Source organism: Neophocaena asiaeorientalis, unplaced genomic scaffold (genome assembly GCF_003031525.2).
Source record: "Neophocaena asiaeorientalis asiaeorientalis breed wild unplaced genomic scaffold, Neophocaena_asiaeorientalis_V1.1 scaffold16, whole genome shotgun sequence".
Taxonomy (NCBI): domain Eukaryota; kingdom Metazoa; phylum Chordata; class Mammalia; order Artiodactyla; family Phocoenidae; genus Neophocaena; species Neophocaena asiaeorientalis.
In genome coordinates, this window is record NW_020175446.1 from 4,356,578 (window position 1) to 4,365,832 (window position 9,255).

Genomic DNA, 9,255 nt, shown 5'->3' on the forward strand with positions numbered 1-9,255 from the left:
TGTGGTGCACAGGCTTCGTTGCTCTGTGGCATGTGGGATCTTCCCGGACCAGGGCTCGAACCCGTGTCCTCTGCATTAAAAAATTAGTTAAAACACATTTTATTTATACTCAAATCACTTATAAGTTGTGGCTCAGTTATTCTGAAACTTTGTAGTAGTGATTTACATACTTAGGATATAGTTAAATATCCTTGGAGAGATGCAGACTGGTTGGCTTTTCTTTTTTGGGGGGGGTACCAAATTACTTTATTTGAAGGAATGGTACTAAGGAAAGGACTTGTAGATATTTTGGTACAACTTACAGAAAACGTAAGGTAACCCAAACATGCATGCACTGCCTTGGTGACCAGGGAAGTCACCCCTGTGGCTACGGGAAGCCAGCCTAAGGCTTAGCTCTCATTATCACTATTTCCCAGGGTGTGCTTGTCAAAAAGATACCGTGCCATGCCAGATTCGGGGGCCCCCATCGTGCGCAAGTTGGTTACGTGGTCACCCAATTCTTTAATGGATTTCACCTGCTCATTCAGATGAGTCTCAATGAAGTCACACAAATGGGGGCCATTTTTCTCAGTGGCCAGTTGGTGCAGTTCCAGTAGTGACCGAGTCACACTCTTTTCCAAGTGTAGCGCACATTCCATTGCATTCAGCCCGTTCTCCCCGTCATCACGGTCTGGTTTCTTGATATCCCGAAGGAAGATTCGGCCACCCCGTTGGTTCTGCAGCTTCATCAGATTCTCAGCATGTTCCCTCTCCTCACAAGATTGGGGAAGAAAGTATTTGGCAAAGTTCTTCAGAGCCACATCATCGTGGTCAAAATAGTACGACATGGACAGGTAGACGTAGGCGGCGTGGAGCTCCGGGTTGATCTGACGGTTGATGGCGGCCTCCGAGCCCTGGTGGCAGTTCTGGCGCACCTGCGAGGGGGACGCGGTCGTCATGGCGGGCGGCTGAGGTGAAACGGTGGCGGTGGCTGCGCGGCGCTGTAACGGCGGCGGGGACCTTGGGGCGGTCGGGAGGGCGCCGTGAGGTGGTGGCGAGGGCTGGCTCTGAGCGGCCGGCCGGAGCGGGGGACGAGCGCCGGGTTCCGTCCAAGCACTGTTGAAGCAAGAAACCGCGGCGACTCTCCGCGAGGACTCGGCTTTTCTTAATTTGTATTAACACATGAACTCTCCACAACCCCCAGTATGTTTGCTTCTTGGCAGTGTCGCCAGTGTGTTTTTATCTGAAATATTTTTTAACAAGTTCGAATCAGGCAACAGGAGGCAAGCTAAAAGCTCCGAGGGGCTATATAAAGATAATCAGTTTTTGTTTTACTTTTAAGGGTGCATCTTACTATGTTCAATCTCGTGCGGGACCATTTATCATAATCTTCTGAGGGCAGGTTAGGTGATTGTGTACATGGAATTTCTGTTTATTCATAATTCATAAATCACAAAGATAAAATTGCATTAAGATTCTGCAGGTGGTCTTGGCAGTGAAGAAAGGAGCAAACAAATAAATGCATAGGGAGAAATTAGATGAATAGACCAAAGGAAATGTAGAGTCCTCAAGCCAACTAGTTGAGAAGGAAAGGCTTATAGTTTAAAGACGGGATCTCAGAACAAATGGCATTTCATCTCAGGCTGACACCTAATGAATATGGAGCGGTCCTATGTGCGTAGATAAAGGAGTGAAAATGAAAGATGACAATAGCTCTAAGTGTAGGGATAACAGCAGTACTCCCTTGTGTGGTTCTGAAAAGTAGTGTCGACGATTAATCCTTGGATAGTTAGTGGGACCATTATCTAACTATCTATCTAGTCTTCAAAAGACTAGAAGAGGGCTTCCCTGGTGCCGCAGTGGTTGAGAGTCCACCTGCCGATGCAGGGGACACGGGTTCGTGCCCCGGTCCAGGAAAATCCCACACGCCGCGGAGCGGCTGGGCCCGTGAGCCATGGCCACTGAGCCTGCGCATCCGGAGCCTGTGCTCCGCAATGAGAGAGGCCGCAACAGTGAGAGGCCCGCGTACCGCAAAAAAAAAAAAGACTAGAAGAGAAGAAATTTTTATTTGCAGAAGAGTTAATGGCTTCATTTTGAAAAATATTTCGTTTTGCACACCTGTAATACATTCACATGGAGATTATAGCTCAGAAGTGGAATCTAGATACGAGTTTCTAGATATAAGTTTAGATTTAACAAAGGGAAAATTGAAGCAACTAAAGGATTGTTGTGAGAGTTCCGAGATAGTACATTGTAAGGGGAGAGAAAAAAGGGGTAGGATTGAACCTTGAGCTATTTTAACACTACTGTTGGAGGAGGACCTTGAAAAGGACTCCTGGAAGGAGTGACTAGAATATTTTATATTTTTTAAAAATATATTTATTTTATTTATTTATTTTAGGCTGCGTTGGGTCTTTGTTGCTGAGCGCGGGCTTTCTCTAGTAGCGTCAAACGGGGGCTACTCTTGGTTGTGGTGCGCGGGCTTCTCATTGCGCTGGCTTCTCTTGTTCTGGAGCACGGGCTCTAGGCATGTGGGCTCAGTAGTTGTGGCTCTCGGGCTCTAGAGCTTAGGCTCAGTAGTTGTGGCACACAGGCCTAGTCTTTCCACGGCATGCGGGATCTTCCCAGACCAGGGCTCGAACCCGTGTCCCCTGCATTGGCAGGTGGGTTCTTAACCACTGCGCCACCAGGGAAGCCCTAGAATATTTTAAAGACAGGAATTTGAGCTGTCAGATAATCCTAGGAGAGAGAAAGTTCCCCAAAGGAGATCATGCTTTGGTTCCAAGTAAAAGGTTGAGATACACTCATTGCATTTAATTATGGAGGAATAACTGTGATCTTATCAAAATTTATTAACGAGATCATTAGTGATTTTTACAAGTGAGGGAGTGTGACCAAGTATGTACTGTCGCCATACTGTGACCAAGTATGTACTGTTTTTCAGTTTTATTTTGAAGGGGAAAGGTCACGTGGCAGGGATGAGATGTAAACTGGCTTAGAGCTGGTTTTTATTTCAAGAGTGTAGAGACTAAATGAGTTTAAGGAGATGGATGGGGAAGTGATGAAGAGGTTGCTGGTACAATAAATTCAGTTTCTAATCTATAATATGAAATATTTGAGGGAGTAGGTGAAAAAGGGGTACCACTGGAGAAGTTGGATTTAGTTAGGAATAGAGATGACTTTTCAGTTTTTACATGAGAAGACACACTGATGAGTTGGAGTTCAGGAATAAGTATAGATTTCACGCCAGTGAGCAGAACTGTTTCTTCACATTATCTAATTCATATCTGCAGTAGGAAGTGAAGCCATTTTTGAAAAGAGAATTTGTGAGATTTGAAAGGTACAGAGAATATTGACATATTAATGAAGCATGGCAGAGTGATTAGTAAGCCATAGTAAGATGCCAGATATTTAGACAAAGCCTTTGGGAGATATATGACACTGTAATTAGACCAGATCAATACCTAAACCTGAACTGTGACAGATGCAGCCATGGGAAGAGGAGATATTCGGGGTCATCTGGGACTGGCGTCTCAGCGGATACGGGGAAGGACTAAGGGGCATTAGAATTGTTGGTCTTGGTGTGTATATGCTGAAATGGGTAATTGTGTGTTACACTGACCCATAACAATGAGGACAGGTGAGGGCTGATTTTGGAAATTGAGGTCAGTGAACTGGAGGTTCCCATGTAGTAGGAGAACCTGGGCATGGGCAGTATTTGTAGGAATAGGCTGAAAGGAGGAGGTTTGTGAGGGAGAGGTCTCTGGTCATGGATCTGACTGGTGACATATACAGGTAAAACCTGGTTTTGGTGTCTACCCACAAGATTAGAATATTTAGTTATTTGATATTCAGAGATGGGCAGAGCTCATTTTAAATTCTTATTCTGTCGATTTCTAGCCGCACAATTTTGTCATATAAATAAAGCTTCCTGAACCTAGCGCACATCAGTTGTTAAATGTGTGACTAGGGCTTCCCTGGTGGCGCAGTGGCTAAGAATCCGCCTGCCAACGCCGGGGACACGGGTTCGAGCCCTGGTCCGGGAAGATCCCACATGCCGCGGAGCAAGGAAGCGTAGCCCCTGCTCGCTGCAACTAGAGAAAGCCTGTGCACAGCAACAAAGACCCAACTCAGACAAAAATAAATAAATAAATTTATTTATTTATTTAAAAAAAGAAAAATGTGTGATAATCCGTAAAGGCAGGGTTGTTGTGAGTATTAAATGCAACAACGTATGTATGTAAGCAAATACATGTGAATTCCACTCAGGGTCTCACTTAACACTAGCAGATTTTTTTTTTTTTTCTGTTTCCAGGTCCTCAGCATCAAAGGGTTTTAATCATATTCTGTTGACACAATGTCAGTATTTGGTGATGTAATATATTTAATTGTAAACTTTGTTTTAGGTAGTACTTGAGAGTTGACAGATTCTCTCATATCCTTAAATTATAAAATGAAGGGGTAATGTTGTTCATAAAAATAGCTAGCATTCCAGACACCATTTCACTGAGATATCCCGGTCAATGAATTTCCTCCAGAATGAAACCCCTTCACTATATATATTTTATGAGCCTGTCTGCCTTACGGGGGTTGTGCAGCATGCCTGTAGCATTACGACATTTGTACTCCTGCCTGTTTCTGTGCGAGGGGTTGTATGTGCTAGACTCGCATGATGAGAATCGTTGAGCACTCGAGCAAGGGATTGGTCTCTGAATTGTTTCCGCTCAGCATGAAAGAGATTCCAGAGTTGCTTGGTCACGTGTCCAGGGCCCTGAAGTATACAGCTAGGGTTGAGACACTGACGTTGCCTGATTTCCACATGTGGAGGATCCAGATGACTAAAGGCAAGTTATCTCGAGGGAAAGTACGGGACACTACTGAGCTGAGACGGGTGTTGCAAAACAACGCTAGTGGACCTCACCAAGATTTAGAGAATCAGCGACTCCAGAATGGCGTCCTGGGTTATGGATACGAGAATCTCCATATGGCAGGAGTCAGGTTCTCTTAGGATTTGGTGCCAGGGATGGAATTAAATAATACAGCGGAACACCGCGTCTAATTAAACTGTAAAGGCCCATACTTGTGTTTTGTTATCTATGAAGTGAGGATGTTAATATCTACATTATGAGCGTCAAAGACTTACAGTCGACCCTTGGAGAGGAGAGCCCTCTCCCCATTTGTCCTCGTCCCCGCTGCAGACACGTGTGGGTTGAGGAGTCACTACCATGTGAAGGTTTGCAGATTCAAGACGGTGGGCATGTCTGGGAATGTTAGAAAAGACTGGAGTCTCTTGGCTTCTTTCTCTTTCCTCAGCTTTGCTTAGCTTTTGAACTGCCCTTTGGTGAGAATACACAGGAAGACAGGGCGACTGAGTTCCAGACAATGCAACCCCAGGTGAGTAGGACTTGCTCTTTCTTGTGAATTGATACCTGTTTTTCCAGGGGAGGAGTGCGTTTCCCGTCTTGGCCTGGATCTCCTGTGTGCCCCCGTGAAGTTAAATTACTGCCTGTCATATTTCCTCATGACTCTGGGAGGCTTATGGCAGGTCGGGGACTGATCAAGAAATAATCCCCTACCCAATATTTACACTACTTTATTCCGTTCCCCACCCTCTTAATCGTGTCCTTGAAGAAAAGGTGAAAAGTTGTTTCTTCTAATGTATCCCATGTCAGTGTCCGCTTCGGGCTTAGGCATGTGGTGGACACAGGTGATGGAAATGAGTAAGAGCAAACGCTTATAGTCCTGCAGGGAGGCAGATGTTTCTTCAGGTGAGTTCAGTCCATCCAGTGAGGCAGACGCTGCAGAGGAGGGCTGTGCAGCATTGAGATCGGGGTAGCGGGGTGGAGAGCAATGAGGAATAATTTATTTATTTTTCCCAATTTTAAATTTATTCAAGTGTTTATAGAACACACTTGAACATTTAAATAACTTGAAAAAAGAAAACAATTCTCCTTACCCCTCTTGCTCCCAAAACCCCAGTTTCCTTCTTTGTAATTAAACTGTGTTCAAATGTGAAAACAGAAAGAAATGTCTGGGGCTTCCCTGGTGGCGCAGTGGTTAGAGTCCGCCTGCCGATGCAGGGGACGTGGGTTCGTGCCCCGGTCCGGGAAGATCCCACACGCCGCGGAGCGGCTGGGCCCGTGAGCCATGGCCGCTGAGCCTGCGCGTCCGGAGCCTGTGCTCCACAACGGGAGAGGCCACAACAGTGAGAGGCCCGCGTACCGCAAAAAAAAAAAAAAAAAAAAAAAAGAAAGAAATGTTTGGAATCGTTTTCTTAATTCGGGCTGTGCATTGCGGAAAAAGGACTGTAACGGAGTAAACCTAGGGTCTTGTAGCAATTTTTGAAGGACTGGAAAGGTCAGGTTCAGTTGAGGGGCCTCTATTTCCCGTTAGCATATAGACAGGGTTGTGATAACGGGAAGAATAATGATAACCCGTGCTTGAAGGTCCCAGAGAAAATGGAAACGCAGAGCCTCACCGCGGGAGGGTCAGGCCAGGACACTCCTTCTGCACAACAGTCTCAGGCCCCTTGGGGTTTGCTTCTGAACTGTACGACTTCTTCTCTGTCGTGAACATGTGAGTTGTGTAGAGGTGAGAGAGGCCACCCCTGATTATCCACATGCTCTAGGAGGCTGTTCAGTCCTGCAGAACTTGGCCATCATCTGTGCCCAGGTTATTTCCACCACAGTTATCTCACTCATGTTCATAATGATGTTATGTTTTCAAAGTGGGTGGATATTTCTGTCTGCGTGAAAGACACAGGACATGTCACCATAAACATTTGACTGGAACTCCAAACAGGGTTGAGCTTTTTCTCTTATACAGCAGCCCAACCGCAGCACTGCCGTGTCCAGTATCTTCCCGTGGCCCTTTGTAGGGAAGGCCCTGGCTTCACAAAATGTCCATGATGTTTTAGGAATTAGTGACCTTCAAGGATATAGCTGTAGACTTCACCCAGGAAGAGTGGGCCCTGCTGGACACATCCCAGAGAAAGCTGTTCAGAGATGTGATGCTGGAGAGCATCAGTCATCTGGTGTCTGTGGGTGAGTCTGTCAACACTGATATATGTTTAACAAGTATCCAGAACAGCTTCCACATATCCCCCTCCCTTCTCAACCCTCATTCACATTCTTTCATGGTTCTTAAAACTACTTGAAGTTAATTCATTTGTTTATTTATTTACTTACACCTGTTTTGTCAGCCCAAAAGAATATAGTTTTCCTGACCACTCTTCCCTTTCTCTCTTCTTTATCTTTAACAATCAGGAATTCAATGAATATTTTTAAATGAATAAAATAAATATTTACTAAATAACTTCCCTGCTCTGTATACTCACCTGATGGTTAAAAATTCATTCTTGAAAATGATACCAGTGATCTATTTCCAAAGAGAAATTAGATTGTTCTGGTGGAGCTTCTGTGTTTCGGATTCTTTTTTAAAATGTAAAGTTCATCTTACTGTGGGAACATTTAATTTCTCCGTTGAAAACGCTGAGGATTCTTCACTCTGGCTTTGACCTTGGACCTGCACACCAGCAACAGGAAGAGCTCCCTGTGTTGTCACAGTGACAGTGTTTCAGCGTTGGGGGTGCTCTTCCCTGGGCTGTCCTCCAGTGTTCACCTTGCCCCTCCTTGGTGTCCTGCCCTCAGATTAAAGGACATGCATGGTTCTCAGCAGAAAATGCAAAACCAATGTATCTTTTTTCCCCCTCACAAACAGGGTATCAACTCCGCAAATCATATGTGACTTCCCAGTTGGAGCAGCAAGTGGAGCTGCGGAGGGAAGGAAAAGGAGTTCACCAGTGCCTGAGTCCAGGTGAGCTCCAGGCTTACGTGTGCTCAGCACGAGGAAGATCCTGATATTGGGAGAGCAGAAGCTGGGAAATGGCCGCTGCAGATTTTGTTTCTTTTTTTAATATTTATTTATTTATTCATTCATTCATTTTTTTTGGCTGCGTTGGGTCTTCATTGCTGCGCGTGGGCTTTCTCTAGTTGAGGCGAGCAGTGGCTTCTCTTGTTGCGGAGCACGGGCTCTAGGCGCACAGGCTTCAGTAGTTGTGGCACATGGGCTCAGTAGTTGTGGCTCACGGGCTCTAGAGCACAGGCTCAGTAGTTGTGGTGCACGGGCTTCATTGCTCCATGGCATGTGGGATCTTCCCAGACCAGGGCTCGAACCCATGTCTCCTGCATTGGCAGGTGGATTCTTAACCACTGCACCACCAGGGAAGTCCTCACTGCAGATTTTCTTGAGTGAGTTATGCTTTTAGGAAAGCAGTAGAGGCCACTGGGGCCTATACTCTCTTTTGCACTTTCTTTTGGCCTCAGAAAGGGACTGTTCATGTCCTTGAGTTAAGGTTTCACACAGAGTCCTTTGTCCTGTTTCCTTCCCTTTGACAATTTTCCTTCTCTTTACCAGTCTTGATTTTATTTTTTCTCTTATTTCAATCCTGAAAATACTTCCTAATTTTCAGTTTTCTGAAATGTGTTTCAACTCACTTTGCTTTCTTTTCACATTCCTGCTCTGTGTCAGGGTCGGTATTTGAAACATACTCACACAGGCCTTGCATGCTTTCAGCAGGTTTCTTTCTCCAATGCCACACTAGCATTTTTGAACAGTATTTTAGACAGGAAAAGTGGCCTTATGGGAGAAGAAATAATATTCGTACAAGATATCTGCAGAAAGGACCCATCTAATTGCATGTCAGTGGTGAGTTTCAAGGGGGTAAACCCTTTCCTCCATATTAAAGACATGGGAACTGAAAGGCTTTAGAATGCAGGACACGATGGTTATTTGAGTTGGATGTAAATGCTGCCCCAGCAGAAGGTTGTGGGTAGTTTCAATTTAGGGAAAAATTAATGAGTGCTCAAAACCATAACCTGAGTTCTTATAAAAGAACAATTGCCTAAACATGGCTCATACTTGAAGTCTTTGAAACTAGTGAAATCTTTAACAAGTTTGATAGCCCTGCAGTTGAAATGTTATGAAACAGGAAATCTCTTTGTGTTGTGGAAGATAACACGCAATGCATATGTAAATAACATGGGGAAGATTTCAGCAGGAGACACTCACATCATGGTCAAAGTAGAAGTCATGGGGCTTCCCTGGTGGTGCAGTGGTTGAGAGTCCGCCTGCCGATGCAGGAGACACGGGTTCGTGCCCCGGTCCGGGAGGATCCCACGTGCCGCGGAGCGGCTGGGCCCGTGAGCCATGGCCGCTGAGCCTGCGCATCCAGTGCCTGTGCTCCGCAACGGGAGAGGCCACAGCAGTGAGAGGCCC

The 9,255-nt window shown here is 45.5% G+C and overlaps 1 pseudogene; it reads right to left on the reverse strand.

The window, feature by feature from the left end:
• Positions 1–309: 309 nt before the first annotated feature.
• On the reverse strand, positions 310–6,555 carry LOC112415204 (ferritin heavy chain pseudogene; annotated as a pseudogene).
• Positions 6,556–9,255: the final 2,700 nt, after the last annotated feature.